At 42.2% G+C, this 19,056-nt stretch overlaps 1 protein-coding gene across 2 annotated transcripts in view; it reads left to right on the top strand.

Annotated features, from left to right (window-relative positions):
- LOC140730495 (clathrin heavy chain linker domain-containing protein 1-like) overlaps positions 1-19,056 on the top strand; it is a 408,057-nt gene that overhangs the window by 67,982 nt on the left and 321,019 nt on the right. The gene's annotated exons all lie outside the window — the stretch shown is intronic.

The following is a 19,056-nucleotide window of genomic DNA, read 5'->3' as shown; positions in this document are numbered from 1 at the left end:
AATAGAGTTCAGTTTGTGCTGAGGTAGCTGTTCTTGTGTTGTGTTGGGGAGAGAGAGAGAGAGTGTGAGCGAGCGAGATGTGAGCAGCTACAGCAGGCAAACCTTCCGTTGTTGTCTTGTTCCGTCATACCGTTGTGGTCATTCGGTTATGACCCCTCTGTTCTCGGCTAGACCATTCTTCCTTGGTGGACTCATCACTCTGGCATGAGTGGACACACACAAGCCCCCACCGGTCCTGCTGTCACACTGTGAGCTTTGTGACCGATGAACCAGGGCCACCTGGTTTGGTCCTCTAAGCCCACACCTTCCTGTGGGTGCACAACACTCTTTCAGTGTCCACTGGTGTGGCTGAGGGTGTCTCCCCAGATCCGTCTTTTTATCCCCACTGACGGGGTATCAGCCATCCATCAACTCAATATGTCCATGTCCATCAAACTAGTCCACTCCCTGCTGTCTCAGCAAGAATGTTAACAAGCAAAGAAGTGTCCTTACTGCGAAAGATTGTCTATCTTTCCATCGGTGAAGAAGCCATAATACATAAATCAGTCGTCTCTCTCATCTGTAGCAGATGCCTTTACCTCTGTTCTGCATCTCTCTTATTAGCAGCATAGTTCTGGGGGGGGGGGGGGGGGGGAAGAGGGTAGCTCTGGACCCCATTTCCATCAGGTCTGTTCAGCACTCATAACACCTCTCCCAGTGTAGAGTGCCCTCCTGCTTCAAAACATCCACCACTGTCCATGTACCTAGAAAAGACCAAGGTAACATGTCTGAATGACTGATGTCCTGTCACACTCACCTCAATAATAAGCAAATGCTTTGAGAGGCTGGTCAAGGACTACATCTGTAGCATGCTACCACCCACAATTTGCCTACCAACACAACTGATTGACAGGTGACACAATAGCCACAGCTCTACACACCAGCCTTACACCTCCGGAGAAGAAAGATGCTTATGTGAGAATGCTGTTTTTGGACTGTAGTTGGGCATTCAACACTGTAATTCCCTCCAGGCTTGACAAGAAGCTTGGAGACCTTGACCTTCACCCTGCCTTATGCAGCTGGATCTTGAATTTCCTGTCAGGCACCTCTGACCCTCAACACAGGTGCCCCACAGGGCTGTGTACTAAGCCCCCTCCTGTACTCTGTATACCCATGACCGTCACCACCCACAACTCTAATCTGCTAATTAAGTTTGCTGACGATGCTACATTGATTGGACTAATCTCAAATAATAACAAGGCAGCCTACAAAACAGAAGTCATCTCTCTGACACAGTCAAGAAAACAACCTCTCCCTCAATGTTGCAAAAACAAAGAAACTCGTTGTGGACTACAGGAGCAATGGAGACAGGCTAACCTCTAGTGACAGCAATGGATCTGGAGTTGAGAGAGTAAACATTTTTTAATTCCTCGGCATACACATCACCGAGGATCACACGTGGTCTGTACATACTGTCTGTATGGTGAAAAAGGCACACACAGCGCTTCTTTCACTTCAGACGGTTGAATAAGTTTGGTATGGGTCCCCAAATCCTAAGGACTTTATACAGGGGCACAATTGAGAACATTCTGACTGGCTGCATCACTGCCTGGTATGGGAACTGTACCGCCCTTAATTGCAGGACTCTGCAGAGAGTGGTGCGGACAGCCCAGCACACTTGTAGATGTGAACTTCCCACTATTCAGGACATTTAGAGACAGGTGTGTAAAAAGGGCCCAAAGGATCATTGGGGACCTGAGTCACCCCAACCACAAACTGTTCCAGCTGCTACCATCCGGGAAACTACCACAGCATAAAAGCCAAGACCAACAGACTCCGGCCAGGTCATCAGACTGATTAATTCACACTGATATAATTGTATTTCTGTGTTGTATTGACTGTCCTGTTGTACATACTATTTGTTACAAGTTACTATAAATTGCCGATTGCACATTTAGATGGAGACGTAACGTAAAGATTTTTACTCCTCATGTATGTTAAGGGTGTAAGTAATAGTCAATTCAATTCATTTAATTCAATTCATTGATGAAGAGTCTCTGCCCAAAATGTTGACCATTTATTCCTTGCCACTGATGCTGTTTCATCTGTTGAGTTCCTGCAGCATTCTGGTATTGTTTGAGACCCCTTGTATCCTTAAACAGAGGCTCATCCAATCCATCCTCATATGCTGTATGCCTTCTTGTATTGAACAACTCCTCTTCCAACTTGACTGATTTTTTTCAAGTCAAAGGTATAGCTATGAGACCTGCAAGCTGAGCTCTGCCTTTCTCTGTAAGAGTGGGACAGCACTACATGTTTCAGTATTATTTGGATCTCCTTCCTCACCTCTTCTTCGAGTATATTAAGAACTATTGGTGCTGCTTCTTGCTTTCACTCAGGGCTAAAAAAAAAAGTCATTATCTTTCCTGCCAATTTCTAACCTCCTCTTGCTTTCATATGTTCCATTTCCAATTCTTTATTTCCTTTTATGAGCTTTCTATTTCCATCTCAAGGAATAGGTTAGTGACTAATACCCATTACAAGCCCAGAACTCCCATGGCTATCTCAATTATTCCTTTTTACCATCCTGCTTCCATAGTGGGAGATGTTAACACCTGAGCTTTTTATTCTTCCCTTCCAACATACAAACAACTCTTTATGTTGAAGCAGTAATTCACCTGTATTCCTCCCAATCTGTACACTGGAGAAACAAATCACAGACTGGGTGCATTGTAGAACACCTTCATCAGTTCACAAAGGTAACCCTGAGATTCTAGTTATGTACTTGTTCATTTATTTCTCCATTCCACTTCCATTCCAGTCTCTCCATTTTGGGCCTCCTGATCTATTAGAAACACAGTAAATAGGACCAGGAGCCCATTAAACTCCTGAGCATCCTTGCTATCAATACACTCTTGGCTGATTCTGTTTGAACACCATTTAGCTCTATATACTCACTTGATATCTTTGTATCTAAATGTCTATTTAACCTTGAGGCCCTCCATTGGTTGGGGATGACCTTGGCTGTTGCATTCCACCCATCTACGTCATATGAACGCCAGGGTAGTACGATATGGAGAGCAAAAAGTTGCCCATGTAGCAGGTTCCCCCTCTCCATGCAGCTGATGAATCCAAAGGAATGGCAGAGACCAATACAGCTTGGCACCAGCACCATTGCAAGTTTTAGCAGCTAGTGTTGAACTCAGTATAGGTCTGCCTTGGGGATTACAGTTCCGGATCTTTCCACGGCATTTATTCCTGAAGCTTTCCCCATGAGTGGGTATAGCCACAAGGCAGAAGAGGTTAGAGATCAGAGTTTTCCTTTTCCTAGATAAACTGCCAACCATGGCTGATGAGTTCCATCTGCCCAAAGCAACTGGTTTTAGGGTCTTTGCCCCTTCTCCTGTCAGTGGAAACTGTTCTGCCAGCCAAGCATAGCTAAGCCAAATGTGAAGGTCAAGAGCTGGACTTGGTTGTCAGAGACTATTTAAGACACACACCACTGGGAATATGTAATAGGTAGTGGGAGCTTTGTAGAGGCACCACTCCTTGAAGATATCTTAGATACTGTGGAGGCTAATACCCATGATGGAGCTGACCAATTTTACAACTTTCTGTCAGTTCTTTCAATCCTGTGCATTAGCCCCCCCCTCCCCCCCCCCCCCCCCCCATACCAGGTTTGCAGCCTGTCAGAATGCTGTCCGTGTGCATCTGTAGATGTTTTAAAATGTTTCAGGTAAGAAATCTTTTCTTGTAGGTCCTGATGAAAATTTACTAGACGATCTTTTAAATTTAAAACCTTTTGTTAATGGTTCTATTACCGGTATCTATAACTTGATTGATTGATTCTAGACAAGACTTTTTAGATAAAATAAAGCCTGGGAGGATGACCTAAATTGTCAGATTTCTGATGATAGATGGAATAAAATTCTTAAACGGGTTAATAAATCATCTTTCTGTGCTCGTCATTCTCTTCTACAATTTAAAGTGGTTCATAGAGCTTACATTTCTAAACAGAAGCTCTCCAGTTTTTACCCGAATGTTTCTGCACTTTGTAATAAATTCAACTCTGCTGATGCCTCTTTAATTCATATGTTTTGGTTTTGCCCTACAATTGAAAAGTTTTGACGGGAAGTATTTCATACCTTCTCTCAACTTTTTAGGGTCCAATTTTACCCAAATCCCCTTACTGCCTTGTTTGGTATTATTGCAAATGAAGATAAACTTTAAATACTCCTAACCTACAGGTTTTAGTTTTTACCTCTCTTTTAGCAAGAAGAGCAATCTTGCTTAAATGGAAGGAGTCTACCCCTCCTACACATCTTCAATGGCTACGTGATATTATGTCGTATTTAAATTTAGAAAAGATCTGCTGCTCAGTCTTAAATTCGAAACAATCTTTTTATGATATTTGTGGACCTTTCCTAAATTACTTTTCCAATTTATAAAGTTTAACAGTGCACAGACTTTTATGTATATTTTTATCTTCTCTTAAGTGAATGGGTTTTTTTCTAATTATCCATCAGCGTTTTTTCTTTGGTAGTTGGTAGGGGGTTGACTTTTTTTATATATAAAAAAATTTATTTTATGATGTATGACTTATCTTTAATTTTTGATTACAGAGCGGTATACCTTTATGTGTTATGCTATAACATTTTGATCAATTTTATTACAATATATGAATGTACACAAGTTATGTTGAGATGTATCTGTGTTGCACTCTGTAAATCTTTTTTTTCTTCTGAATAAAAATATTGTAAAAAGAAAGAGAAATCAAATCTCCTCAAACTCCTAATGAAATATAGTCACTGTCTTGCCTTCTTTATACCTGCATCAATAAGCTGGGACCAGGTTAGAACCTTAGAGATCTTGAAAATGCTCACTCTCTCCTCTTCTGATCCCTCTACGAGGATTGGTAGGTGTTCCCTGATCTTGCCCTTCCTGAAGTCCACAATCAGCTGTTTTGTCTTACTGACACTGAGTGCAAGGTTGTTGCTGTGACACCACTGAACTAGCTGTTATCTCTTGCTCCTGCACGCCCTCTCGTCTTCATCTGAGATTCTGCCAATAGTGCTTATATCATCAGCAAATATAGAGATGGCACTTGAGCTATGCCTACCCACACAGTCATGGTTATAGAAAGAGTAGAACAGTGGACTAAGCATATCCCTGGGGGTCCAGTGTTGATCATCAGTGAGGAGGAAATTTTATTACCAGTCCATTGTGGTCTTCCTGTTAGGAAGTCGAGGATCCGATTGCAGAGGCCCAGGTTCTGTAGCTTTTCAATCAGAACTGTAGGATAGATGGTGTTAAACACTGAACTATAGTCAATAAACAGCATCCTGATGCAGGAGTTTGTATTGTCCAGGTGATTGAAGGCTGCCTGAAGAGCCATTGAGATTGCATCTGCCATAGACCTATTGTGGCAATAGACAAATTGCTGTAGGTCCAGTCTTTGCTGAGGCAGGAGGTGATTCTAGCTATCAACAACCTCTCAAAGCATTTCATCACTGTAGGTATGAGTGGCACTGGACAATTGTCTTTAAGGCAGCTCACACCACTCTTTTTAGGCAGTGGTGTAATTGTTGCCCTTTTGAAGCAGGTGGGAACTTCTGACCATAGCAGTGAGAGATTGATACACAAACACTAGGAAATCTGCAGATGCTGGAAATTTAAGCAACACACACAAAATGCTAGTGGAACGCAGCAGGTCAGGCAGCATCTATAGGAAGAAGTACAGTCGACGTTTTGGGCCGAGACCCTTCGTCAGGACTAACTGAAAGAAGAGATAGTAAGAGATTTGAAAGTGGGAGGGGGAGGGGGAAATCTGAAATGATAGGAGAAGACAGGAGGGGGAGGGGTTAAGCTAAGAGTTGGAAAGGTGATTGGCAAAAGGGATACACAGCTGGAGAAGGGAAAGGATCATAGGACGGGAGGCCTAGGGAGAAAGAGAGGGGAGCACCAGAGGGAGATGGAGAGCAGGCAAGGAGTGATTGTGAGAGGGGCAGAGAGAAAAAAGAGAAGAGAAAAAAAGGGGAACAATAAATAAGGGATGGGGTAAGAAGGGGAGGAGGGGCATTAGCAGAAGTTAGAGAGATCAATGTTCATGCCATCAGGTTGGAGGCTACCCAGAAGGAATATAAGGTATTGCTCCTCCAACCTGAGTGTGGTTTCATCTTGATAGTAGAGAAGGCCATGGATAGACATATCAAAATGGGAATGGGACGTGGAATTAAAATGTGCGGCCACTGGGAGATCCTGCTTTTTCTGACGGACAGAGCGTAGGTGTTCAGTGAAACGGTCTCCCAGTCTGTGTCAGGTCTCACCAATATATAGAAGGCTGCACCGGAAGCACCAGACGCAGTATATCACACCAGCCAACTCACAGGTGAAGTGTCGCCTCACCTGGAAGGACTGTCTGGGGCCCTGAATGGTGGTGAGGGAGGAAGTGTAAGGGCAGGTGTAGCACTTGTTCCGCTTACAAGGATAAGTGCCAGGAGGGAGATTGGTGGGAAGGGATGGGGGAGACAAATGGACAAGGGAGTCATGTCGGGAGCGATCCCTGTGGAAAGCAAAAAGGGTGGGGGGGGGGAGGGAAAGATGTGCTTGGAGGTGGCGGAAGTTATGGAGAATTATATGTTGGACCCGGAGGCTGGTGGGGTGGTAGGTGAGGACAAGGGGAACCCTAACCCGAGTGGGGTGGCGGGAGGATGGGGTGAGAGCAGTTTACATGAAACTTAGTGAATGAATCTCAACTTAATGAGAAACTTATACTCTTCCAAAAGAACCAAAAAATCGGAGGTTTGAAGAACTTCGGCTGCCTTGCCTTACTTATTTCTATGAGATGTCTTGTCCATAAAAGAGCCTTATTGTTCTCATGGCATGAGGGTAAAAACCCAGATGTTAGCTTGTAGCCATACTAGACATGAGGATAGGTGCAAGCAACAAATAGTAACATTTTCCTGAATTAATTCACTTATAGGATTGTATGTTATTAACTAAGCTTGTCCTTTAATACACCAAGAATATGATAATAAACTTCCAACTATTTTAAACTGTTTGTCTTTTAAATGTAATCCAGCAAAGGAGGAGGAATTTCCAATTTAATGTGATGTTTGATCTGGAGGGGAACTTGAAGCTGTAGTTTTCCTATGTGAAGACTGCCATTATTCCTGTTGGTGAAGTTGTGGATTTGCGAGATACTACTTACATTATGCAGAGTTTAGAGCTTTTATTTCTTTAGGGGTTCCAAAGATATTACCACTAGATAGTGATGTAGATTGTTACTATTAATATCTCCATTAAAAAATATATATTTGACCACAAGAGGGCATCAAAGGCAAGTCTGAACAGTTAGCAATCACGATGAAGAATCTAAAGCCCATGTAAATCACATTGAATTTTGTTTTTGGAATCCTGACCTCGGCTTACTAGCAGGGTTTAAAGAATTACATCATATTTTGGCTTTCAGCAATGAGTATTCATTGCAGTGAAATCAAATCTTAATTTGATTTGGTCCTTGACATCTCTACAATAAACAAAACAGAAAATGCTGAAATTAGGCAGCAGATTAAACAATACCAGTGTAAAAAAAAAAGTCATAATTAACTAATTAACATTTCAGATAGTCTTGAAAGATTTGCAAAATAATTGAAGCGTATACCAATAGATTAAATGAACATGGTCATGAAAAAGATGCATACATCAGATACATCAGGATGTTCTTTATCAATTACATCTCAGCATTTATTTCTATCATCCTCTCTAAACTAATCAGTAAACTCCATGACCTGGGCCTCAACACCTCCTTGTGCAATTAGATCCTCAATTTCCCACTTGCAGACCCCGGTCAGTTTGGATTGGCAAAAACATCTCCTCCACGGTCTCCATCAGCACAGGTGCACCACAGATGCTGAGCCCCCTGTTCTACTGACCTAGTACCTGTGTGGTGCTAAGTACAGCTCCCACACCATATTCAAGTTTTCTGATGACATGACTGTTGTGGGGCGTGTCAAAGGTGGTGATGAATCAGCACACAGGAAGTAAATTGAAAATTTGGCTGACTGGAGTCATCACAACAAGCTCTCACTCAATGTCAGCAAGACCAAGGAACTGATTGTAAACTTCAGGAGAGGGAAACCCGAGGTCCATGAGCCAGTATTCATTGGAGGATCAGAGGAGAGGGTCAGTAACTTTAAATTCCTGGGTGTTACTATCTCAGAGGTCCTGTACTGGACCCATCATATAAATCATGACAGTGTCTCTACTTCCTTAGGAGTCTGCGAAGATTCTGCATGACATCAAAAACTTCAATAAACTTCTATAGATGTGTTGTGGAGAGTGTACAGACTGGCTGCATCGTGGCCTGATATGGGAACACTAATGCCTTTGAAAGGAAAATCCTACGAAATATAGTGGATCTAGCCCAGTATATCACAGGGAAAGCCCTCCCAACCATTGAGCACATCTACATGAAACACAGTCATAGGAAGCCACCATCCATCATCAAAGATCCTCACCACTGCCCTCAGGTAGAAGGTACAAGAGCCTCAGGATTTGCACCACCCCTCAATCATCAGGCTTGTGAACAAAAGAGCATAACTACATTCATCTATTGAGATGTTCCCAGAGCCAATGATCTCACTTTAAGGACTCTTCATCTTGTTATTTCATGTTCTTGTTATTTATTGCTATATATTTATATCGGCATTTGCATTTTTTAATCTTCTACGCTCTACTTGATCTTTCATTGATACTGTTATAGTTACTATTCAGTAGATTTGCTGAGTATGCCCACAAGATTAAGGATCTCAGGGTTGTGGTGACATACATGTATTCTGATAACAAAATTTATTTTGAACTTTTGAAATTTGAAAAAGGCCAGTTATTTTGAAGGATGTGTTGAGCTGTGCTTTTCATTTTGCCACATGATTTATTAATAAGAAACCATTAATTGTGCAGAGTTCTAAATGATAAAAGTAGAGCAAATAAATACAATAATAAAAACTTTGAAAATAATAATATAACACTTCTAAGATTTCTCAAGGAATTAAAGGAAAAGTTTTGTGCAAATATAAAATGAAATTGACATAATTTTGAAAAAGGTTCATTTGAAACATATACCCAAAGTATCTTCTTAATATATGCAATGCTTGTAATATTATAATCATAACGTCTTTCAGCAGCAAAAAAAAACGAGCAGATAAGTTACTCATGATTTGACAAGACAGTTTCTGTCTCAAGTGTTCCTAGCATGCTTATGATAGTCTGGAAAATAGCACTTAAAATGTGATATTTCAGTGCAAATTAACATCTAAAATTATAAAATGCAGGTCATACTTTTGCTTAGAATCAGAGCAGAGCAGCCATATAACAAATAATACAGAATTTTGATGAGAAAAATGCAAGATGTAGCATTACTTGTGTAACACTCAGGTTTGGCTGGCAGCATTAGTCTAGGGGAAGACACTGTCTGGTCTGCCAGACTTGTGAAATCTCGTTTGGGTGGATGCTCCGTGATGTGTCCCCCTGTTACAAATCAGTACCACGAAATAACAAACAGTACACAATATGCAATTAAACAATTGAGCTTTATAATTCTTAATTTGACTAGAGGATTAGTAGAAACAAAAAGAAAAATGGCTCATTTTAATGAATCAGTCTAATGCGCACTTTGGAGCTCACGGTTTTCCTGTCCATTTGTTCTCCATCGATTTCCCCCAGGTGTTGTCGACTCCCGACCCCATTCCACGTCCACTCAGTCCTGTAGTCTACAACTTCTCTGCTCTGGCATCTTCTCTCTCCATCTTCCACTGAACAAAAGCCGGTGAATACCCTGCTCTCAGGCACGCAAGAAAGAAAAACTTTCCCCTCATTGAACGGTGCACATTCCAAAGCCCCCATCATAACCCAAACACTGGTGCTACAGAGAAGCCATTACATTAACAGTGAAACCTTTCCCAAGGCATTACACTCTCCCCCAACCAAATTTAGTCATTTCCTCATGACTTTGAGATAATTTGCCAACCCTTCCTGCAAAACACAAAGTCCAACCCAGGTGTAAAAGACAGTGACATAGCTCCCCAAAGTGGTAGGGGCCACACTCTGTTCCCCCAGTGCTACATAGGGCAGCCTATCTGGTGGTCTCCTGATTCTGTGAGACCTCCATACCCCCTCATCTACATCTTCATGTTCTGACACTATTGGGGATACTTCTGGTCTACACGGCAAGGCCTCACTGGTCCATCACTTGTGCCCACCTACAACTCAGACCCCTCTTTCCCTTGGCTGAACCCCGCTTCATCCCTTTCAGGGTCTCACTGAACCCAGGCTGTCCACAGATAGCCCCCCCCCACCTCACCCCGATTTCACCTGACTCAGCATGAGAAGGGTTGGGACACTCTTCCTCAGTCAGTGGGGAGTTAGCAAAAGGCAGCATATACCACACCCCTATGTCCTCATCCTCCAAATCAATATCCCACTCAGGGTTGGGGGTCAGCCTAATCTCTCCCGCTGTTGGTCCTGCGGTCGCCCCACCACACCACAGAGTCCTCTTACTAGGTTTAGGCTCCAGGTCGGGCTCTGGGTCAACCTGCACCTCTTGTCCGATAGGCAGCAGGTGGTTCCGATGGAGAAACTTGACAGGCCCATTCCCATCCTCTGGTTTCACCCAGAAATCTGGTACGTTTGGCAACTGACTGTCCACCACATAGGGCATAGCTGCCCAGCGGTCAGCCAACTTATGCTTCCCCGGTAGCCGTAAATTCCTTATGAGGTCTTGATCTCCTGTCATGAGTTGGGAGAACTTAACCTTTTGATCATACCTCCTCTTATTTCCTTGATTCTGCTTGGCAGCTGCGACGTCAGCTAATTCATAAGCCTCTTTCAGCTCCCTTCTCATAGCAGACACATACTTCAGATTAGTCTTTGGTGGTACATCGTCCTCGTCAGTCCCAAACCAAAGATCAATGGGCAACCTAACCTTGCACCCAAGCATCAGATAATATGGCGAGTACCTGTTAGCTTCATTTTAGGTACAGTTGAAACGATGGACCAGATGTCCAATCTGTTGACTCCACCTGCTCCTCTTGCTGATCTCAAAGGTTCCAAGCATGTCTAGCCAGGTCTGATTAAACCTCTTGGGCTGGGGATCACCCTGAGGATGACAGGGAGTGGTCCTCGACTTCTCGAATCCAAGCATGCTCAGTTACTCATGGATGAGCCTGCTCTGGAAATCCTGTTCCTGATGGCATGTATCCACCTGGGAAGACCATACTAAATGAAATACTTCTCCCATAACACTTCGGCCACTGTGGACAACCTCTGGTCCTTGGTAGGGAAAGCTTGCGCATATCTGGTGTAGTGATCCGTGATGACTAAGGCATTCGCCATGTTGCTGGCATCTGGCTCTATCGACAGGAAATCCATACACACCAGGTCAAGTGGCCCCGCACTCTGCAAGTGGGACAAAGGAGCTGCCCTGGTAAGCAGTGCCTTCCTCCGTATGCATTGAATGCACGACTTGCAGTACTCCTGGACCTCTGGCTTCACTTGAAGCCGATCTCTGAGCAATCCATAGGTCTTCTCAACCCCCAAATGTCCAGAATCATCATGAAGTGACTTCAACACAATCCTCCAATACTTCTCAGGCAGCACCAACTGGGAACTCCAAGGTCGGTCCGGAGGTGATGTGACCCAGTATAGGATCTGGTACCTCAACTCCAACCTGGGCCATTCTCTCAGTAATGGGGGCACTTAAGCTTGTTTCATCTTGTCCACCTGAGCCATGTCTCCCTTTTTGACCACTGACCAAACGGTATCGATGCCCAGGTCATCTCGCTGAGCAGCTGCCACTTCCCCAGAACTCAATTCGGTAACTTGTTTGTCTTCAGAGCAGTCAGGTTACAGTAAACTTGTGGAATGGCATCATCAGAAGCTCTTAATTGATCCACTGCTCAATCCTGCCCTTGCTTTCCAACGTGATGGCAAACTGACACATAGCTTTCACCTCTGGGGCAGGAACGCTCTCCCCTCACTCCACAGAAACAATAGAACCCTGTCATTGAAGTCTCTGTGCCCAGCTACGGGAAACTCGACTAGTGATTCAGCCCACTCTGCCGTCTTATCAAACCTCCGCCCCACAATTGTAATTTTGCCGACAACTTTAATAGTACTTAACAGGCAAATTAACAATTCAACTGGAATATGAGTATCTACCCCACTCAACACACACACATTAGTTACTGGTAACCCCCAGCAGCATCCATACTAGCACAGACTTAAAACACACAACCCACTAGTTCAGTGCTCAGGGCAATCACACAGCATACAACAAAATCAATCCCAGAACAATATCCCCACAATTGTAACCCTCAGGTTCGGCTGGCGGCATTAGTCTCGGGAATGGCACTCTCTGGCCCACCAAACTTGTGAAATCTCATTTGTGTGGATGCTGTATGATGTTTTTCCTGTTACAAGTCATTACCACAAAATAACAATCAGTACACCATATGCAATTAAACGATTTAGCTTTATAATTCTTAATTTGACTAAAGGGGTAATAAAGAAAAAGGGCCTATTTTAATGAAACAGTCTAATGCTCACGTTGGAGCTCACAATTTTCCAGTCCATTCGTTCTCCATCAATTTCCCCAAATGTTGTCGACTCCCAACCCCATTCCACATCCACTCAATCCTACAGTCTATGATCTCTCAGCTCCAGCATCTTCTCTCTCCATCTTCTGCCAAACAAAAGCCCACAAATACCCTGCTGTCGGGCATACAAGAAAGAAAAACATTCCCCTCATTGGATGGTGCACATTCCAAAGCCCCCACCATAACTCAAACACTGCTACTACAGAGAAACCATTACATTAACAGTGAAACCTTTCCCAGGGTGTTACATTTGATATAATAGAAAATCACAAAGAAAATTGTACTATAGTATTTGTATTAAAAGAAATACTTCATATACTATTGCAGTTATTCCTGCCTGAACACTTCTTCCTCAACTTAATTATGGGTGTTTACAGAAACCTAAAATAATAGGATTACATAGGGATACCCAACTAGTTCCCCTCCACCACCATCCTCCTCTGCCTGTCAGAATTGGTTCTTACACACAACGATGTTTCTTTCAGCTCCTCCTACCTTCTCCATTCCCAAGGTGTAGTCATGGACACCCACAGGGGCCCTAACTATGCCTGCCTTTTTGTTGGCTACATGGAACGGTTAATGTTCTGACCACTGATAATGCTCCTAACTGTTTCTGCATGACATTGATAACTGCATTGGTGTTGCTTCATGCACCCACGCTGAGCTTGTCAATTTCATCAATTTTGCCTCCAACTTCCACCTCATCCTTAAATTCATTTTTTTCCATTTATGACAACTCCATACCCTTTCTTGAACTCTCTATTTCCATCTCTGGACATAGCCACTTAAAAATAGGCATCCATTAGTCTCAAGAGACCATGGATTTGTGCCTTGGAAAGTTGGGCAAGCCTGAGCAGGGTAGTATGGGAGACCGGCAGTTGCCCATGCTGCAAGTCTCCCCTCTCCATGCCACCAATGTTGTCCAAGGGAAGGGCAAGGGCCGATACAGATTGGCACCGGTGTCGTCACAGAGCAATGTGTGGTTAAGTGCCTTGCTCAAGGACACAACACGTTGCCTTAGCTGAGGCTCGAACTAATGACCTTCAGATCACTAGACCAACCAGTACAACCTGCCCACTGATATTTATAAACCTACTGATTCTCACAGCTATCTGGACTATACTTTCTCCCACCCACTCTGTCACTCTGGATTTCCAGCATGAGCATAATCTCTTTTGTTTAGCAATATATAATTCCTTGTGTGGTACAGTATTAATGCAAACACCAAGCATGTCTAGAAAATCAGTATTGGCAAGGAGAAGTAACTAATAGAAGTCTACCAGATAAATTTATTAAATTTTTTATTAAATCCTTCCAGCATTTTGTGTGTTGCTCTGGGCTTCCAGAATCTCTTGTGTAAATGCAATAAAGTACATAATTATTTTGATGTACAATAACTTACCCTTTCAGGGTGTTGCAGGGCGTAGTTGGAAAAGAAAATGAGTGTAAAACAGGGATATGCCACATCTGCTCCCATGATGCTATGCCAAGCTAATTAATCTAATAAGTAAACGCCTAACTGAACTAATTCCTCCTATCTACTAATTGCCCACAGCCCTGCATTTTTTAATATATCCATGCCTATCTAAGAGCTTCTTAAACACCCCTATCATTTTTTCCTCCACTACTATCCTTGGCAGCTCATTCCAGGCACTCACCACTCTCTGTGTTTTTTAAAAAAAAACAACAATAACAACAACTTGGTCTGCATATCTCATTTGAACTTACCCCCCTCAATTTAAAGCTTTGCCCACCAACATTGGAGTATTGTGTTCAATTCTGGGTGCCAATGCCCAGGAAAGGTAAAGGCTATAGAAAGTGGTAGATACAGCCCAGTCCATCATAGACAAACCCTCCCCACCAGTGATCATGTTTACATGGAGCACTTGGTGTACTATGTTCAGTTCTGGTCGCCACATTCTAGGAAGGATATGGAAGCTCTAGAGAGGTTGCAGAAGAGATTTACCAGAATGCTGGCTGAATTGGAGAAGAAGCCTTTCAAGGAAAGATTGAACAAGTTAGATCTTTGGAATGAATTAGGATGAGAGGAGACTTGATAGAGATACATAAGATGATAAGAGACATAGACTAAGTGGACCTTTCTCAGGTCCATATTAGCAAAAGCTAATATGAGAGAGCATAATTTTAAGGAGATTGGAGAAATGTTTAAGAGATTTTAGATAGGTACATAGAGGGTTATGTAGAGGGAAGGGTTGGATTGATCTTGGAGTAGGTTAAAAGGTTGACACTATATTGTGGGCCACAGGGCCTGTACTGTGCTGTATTTTTCTATGTTCTATATTTTAAATATCATCTAGATGGCAATTCTGTAAAGATATCTGAATAAGAATCTTTGAATGCACATTTATATCCCCCTTAATAAAATTGAGCATTAAGTGGATGTTGTGACAGTGGATTGTATTCAGAATGCAAGCCTTAACTTGGTTGTTTAGGTATGTATGATACAGCAGCTGTGACTTCTAGTGACTCTGCCAATTATATTAAAAATAGTTCATGTAACTATTCTAGCTATAGTTATGTTGAACAATAGAAGCATGAGTCATATTTTGCCTTATTATTCATCCCATAGATGTTAGGGAAAAGTCACTAAATAACAAAAGACTGATAAACATAAAAATATCTTTCAACAACACAGGAACAATCTGGTGGGTCAGGCAGTGTCTATGAAGGAAAATGGACAATTGACATTTCATGTCATGACCCTTTATCTATTCTAAACTGAGAGATAGAGGGAAGCTGGCCAGTATAGAAGAGTGCAGGGAATAGGTGAAGCAAAAGTAAACATGTGTTGGGGGAATCCAGCTGAGGAGGAGTGATAGGCAAATGAAAAAGGAAGGGGTCAAAAGAGATGGTCCTTTTGTTACCTTGACCTATTCCCTCCCAGCTTCTGTTGCTATTTCCACTCCAACCTCTACCATCTGTCTATCACCTCTCCTCACCTTCATTCCCCTATTGCTTGCTAACTCTTACTGCTGCTCTTCCCTCTACCTTTTTATGTTGGGTATTTTCCCTACAGCTCAGCCTAGATGAATGGTCTCGACCTGAAACGTTAACTGTCCATTTCCCTCACTAGAAACTACCTACCCACAGAGTTCTTCCAGCATCTTGTATGTTGCTCCAGAATCTAAAATCTGGAGTATCTTTAACCTCTAGTGCAGTGTACTAATTCATTCAAATAAACGTCCACAAAGTTTAAATTGCCAGTGCATTGAAGCTTATATAAACTGTTTAGAACTTCATTAAAGTTATAAGATACCAGACTGATAGCTTCATGTCATCCCTTAAGCAATTTACAGGCATATAAGAGAGAGATTCTAGCTTCCAAATCCACAGATCCCTCAAAGTTGCCCTGCAAGTTGATAGGGTTGTTAAGAAGGCCTAAAGTGTGTTGACCTTCATTAGTTAGGGGATTGCGTTTGTGATCCTGAGATTATGTTGCAGCATGATGAAGTGCCATGTTGCAGTGAGGTTGGTCATGAAGCATATCAACTCCTGCCTGAGAGTGACCTGGATCTGCTCCAATTTGCTATTGTTATACCAGGTCAACAGCAGATGCCATTTCACTGACTCTCCAGCCTGCTCTGGAACATGTGGACAATGAAAATGCACACATTACGATGTTCTTCATTGGCTACAGCTCAGCATTCAATACAATCATCCCCTTGAATCTCATCAATGCCAAGACCTGGGCATCAGTACATCCCTGGCAACTGGTTGATCCCATTTAGTACAGATTGGCAATAGTATCTCCTCCACACATTCTATCAATACAGAGATGCTATCCTCCAGTGCTCCCCCCACCCCCCCCCCGATTCTACTGACTTTATACCTATGATTGTGTGCCTAAGTACAGCTCCAATGCCATACTTATAACTGCTGATGACACCACTGTTTTTGGCTGAATTGAAGGTGATATTGAATTGGCACATATGTGGGAGATTGAAAATCTGGTTGGTGCTATAACAACAACCTCTTACTCAACGTCAGCAAAATCCATAACTGATTTTCAACTATAGGAAGAAGAAACCGGAGGTCCAGGAGGGGATTGGAGGTAGGGAGGGTCAGTAGCTTTAACTTCTTAGAAGTTTCAGTAGATTTGGAATGTCACCAGAAACTTTGACAAATTTGTATAGATACACAGTGACGAGTATCCTAACGGGTTGCATCACAGCCTGGTATGAAAATGCTAATGCCCAGGAATGGAAAAGTCTACAGAAAGTGATGGATGCAGCCCAGTTGATGTAGAAGCTTTAGAGAGGATGTAGAAGAGATTTGCCAGGATACTGTTTGGATTAGAGAACTTCTGATGAGGAAAAGTAGAGCAAGCTAGAGCTTTTCTCATTGGAGTGAAGGAGAACAAGAAGTGACTTGATAAAGGTGTATAAGATAATAAGAGATATAGATAGATACATCTTAGCACACCACAAGAACTTCTGTGGATCTGATCTATACTTCTTGCTGCCTCAGTAAAGCACAGTCAAAGGCCCCACCTACTCTGTATATTCTCTTTTCTCTCTTCTTCCATTAGGCAGAAATAACAAACGCCTGAAAGCATGTACCAACAGGCTCATTGACAGCTTCTTCCCCATTGTAATCGGAGTCTTGAACAGACCTCTTGTAAGATAAGGTGGACTCTTGCTCTCACAATCTACCTCCTTATGATTTTGCACTTTATTGTTTACCTGAACTGCACTTGATCTGTATGAACAGTTTGCAAGGCACACATTTTATTGTCACTGTACGTGAAATACCAACATCAATACCATCAGCCAGAGCCTTGTTATCAGGGCAGCAAAGGCCAGTACCAGAGGAGATGTGTTTAAGGTGCATGGAAGAATGTTTAGGGGAGATAGAATAGGTAGTGTTCTTACACAGAGAATAGCATGTGCCTGCAATGCACTGCCAGAGGTGCTGGCAGATGCTGATACAATAGAGACATTTAGATGGATTGGATGTAAAAAAATAAATGGGGAGTTATGGACTGTGTTGGAGTTAAGGTGTAGATTGATTGTGGGGTGGGCTTATCATCATGGGCAGAAGGCCCTGTACTATGCTATGCTGTTCTATTTTCTAATACTATCTTATTTCTTGAAATTGAGTTTCTAAGTCCCAGTCCATCAGAGGTAAAACCCTTCCCACCACTGATCACACCTACATGGAGCACGGTCGCAGAAAAGCAGCATCCATCATCAAGGACCTCCACCACTCAGACCATGCTCTCTTCTCATTGCTGCCATGAGGAAGAAGGTACAGAAGCATCAGGACCCACGCCACCAGGTTCAGGAACTGTTATTACCTCTCAACCATCAGGTTCTTGAACAAGAGGGGGATAACAACACAACTTCACTTGCCCTAGCACTGAACTGTTCCCACAACTATGGACTCAAAGGACTTTTCATTTCATGTTATTGATATTTATTGCTTATTTATTAATTTATTATTATTAGGTTTTTTTTTTCTCTTGCATTTGCAGTTTGTTGCAGACTATATTTATTTTGAACTTTGAAGTAGGAACTTCTTTACAGGAGTACCCAAGTTAGACAACTCATCATTTAAAATATTATTCTCTCACCTCTGCCGTCAGGCTGCAATACATTTTCAGCATATTCTGTTAATTTTTTTAAAGTCAGTTCCAATTTTTTTTAAAATCATCTAGGTTGCTATTCCGCTAGGGCTGCATCATTGTAGAAAGTTAGAAAATAGCAAAAATCATGACTTAATTTTATGAAACAACTCATATTGACGCATCTGTCATCTGTAGTTTAGGTTTTCTACTAGAACTATGACATTGATATATATTCTTTGAAAAGACCGAAGAGTAAAAACTATGTTGGATATAACATCTAGCTTATTTGTTACTCACATTATTTAAAATGCAAGGCTCACAAATAACAAAATTTTAAAAAGTATGTGTGGTAAGAAAATCGCGCCCTACCATTCACAGTGAATGGTAGGACACTGAGAAGGGTGGTAGAACAAAGAGATCTGGAACACAGATCTATAAATGTTGAAAGTGGCATCACAGGTAGATAGGATTGGAAAGAAAGTTTTTGGTATGTTGGGCTTCATAAGTCAAAGAATTGAGTACAGGAGATGAGATGTTGAAGTTGCATAAGACATTGCTGAGGCCTAATTTGGAGTATTGTGTGCAGTTTTGGTCACCTACCTACAGGAAAGAAGTGAATAAGGTTGTAGGAGTATAGAGAACATTTACGAGGATGTTGCTGTGTCTGCAGGACCTGAGTTATAAGGAAAGATTGAATAGGTTAGGACTTTCAGGATGTATATTATATACATTTCTCTGACATTAAATGGAGCTTAGGAGGATTAATGGCATCAAACGGTGACTCCTTTGCTTGCATCTTCAGAAACAACTCTATTTCCATCTTTAATATCTCTATTT

The sequence above is a fragment of the Hemitrygon akajei genome, chromosome 7 (genome assembly GCF_048418815.1).
Source record: "Hemitrygon akajei chromosome 7, sHemAka1.3, whole genome shotgun sequence".
Lineage (NCBI taxonomy): Eukaryota > Metazoa > Chordata > Chondrichthyes > Myliobatiformes > Dasyatidae > Hemitrygon > Hemitrygon akajei.
This window is presented reverse-complemented; position numbering and strand designations above follow the sequence as displayed.